The sequence below is a fragment of the Octodon degus genome, unplaced genomic scaffold (assembly GCF_000260255.1).
Source record: "Octodon degus isolate 3935 unplaced genomic scaffold, OctDeg1.0 scaffold00015, whole genome shotgun sequence".
Taxonomy (NCBI): Eukaryota; Metazoa; Chordata; class Mammalia; order Rodentia; family Octodontidae; genus Octodon; species Octodon degus.
The window spans coordinates 5,219,914-5,220,887 of NW_004524591.1; the positions used below are offsets into that span (position 1 = coordinate 5,219,914).

Consider the following 974-nt stretch of genomic DNA (forward strand, 5'->3'; position numbering starts at 1 on the left):
GCCTTCAGACTTTTGATATAGAAAGTGATACAGATAAAGATATTCTTTTTTATTTATTATTATTTTTAATTTATTGAAAATAGAAATTCAGTCTTTACTTCCAGGACTGCCGTGGATCACTGTGGATCAGGGGACAGTGCCTGCCTCCCTTACTAAACGCTGTAAAGCCTTGTCCCATTGGTACTGTCCAAAAGCCATGTGGAAGTGTATGGACTGCATGCGTGGGACCTTTGCTCACAAGGAAGTCACAAGGTTTGTGCCCCTTGTCACAGTGACCCTAAATTCCTGTTGGGTGTGCTGTAAACAGGGAAGCCATTCTTCAGGCCGCCTGCTCTGAGCACACCCACCGATGTTCTCAATGTGCATGATTTATAATTGCTATTACTGTAATGATAAGTCCTCAAATAGTCTTGAAATAATTTAGACCTCTAGCACATTAAAACTCTAAGAATATACTCTGAATACACGTATAAGTATACATGTATATGTGTTTTTGTAGTCACATAATTAATATGAACATGCGTATAGCTCACTCCCCAAAATATACCCAACAATTGCAATAGAAAAAGAAAAAATCATAATGGATGATTGAAAGTCACTGAGTTGATTTAAACTGGGTCAGAAAGTTCCTGGTACTCGGCAACGGAGTGAGTCTGTGTGACTCTTGTTTCGTTCTTTCCCACAGTTGTGTCTGGTGTCAGGAGGCTGTACATGTGGGTTCCCAAATTATTGTCTCCCTGTGGGAATTGTAGCTGCCGTATGATTCTCAGCAGCAAATACGAACTGCCACTTCACGCTGTCTGACATTTCTTTCAGCATGATCAGCGCTCCAGATGGCAAATCCCACTGAGGCACAGCCACACGGGACGAGGAGAGATGAGTGTGGAGGCGGCGGCTGGAAATATGAGTAATTACACAGGTAAGGAAACAGTTCAGGGGCAGGCTGGAATTTTTTTTTTTTTTTTTTTTTTTTT

At 41.4% G+C, this 974-nt stretch overlaps 1 non-coding gene across 1 annotated transcript; it reads right to left on the reverse strand.

Moving 5' to 3' along the window:
• Nucleotides 1-217: 217 nt before the first annotated feature.
• Nucleotides 218-346, reverse strand: LOC111815409. The gene has a single exon (XR_002820101.1). It is a non-coding gene; the product is annotated as a small nucleolar RNA SNORA11 (small nucleolar RNA).
• Nucleotides 347-974: the final 628 nt, after the last annotated feature.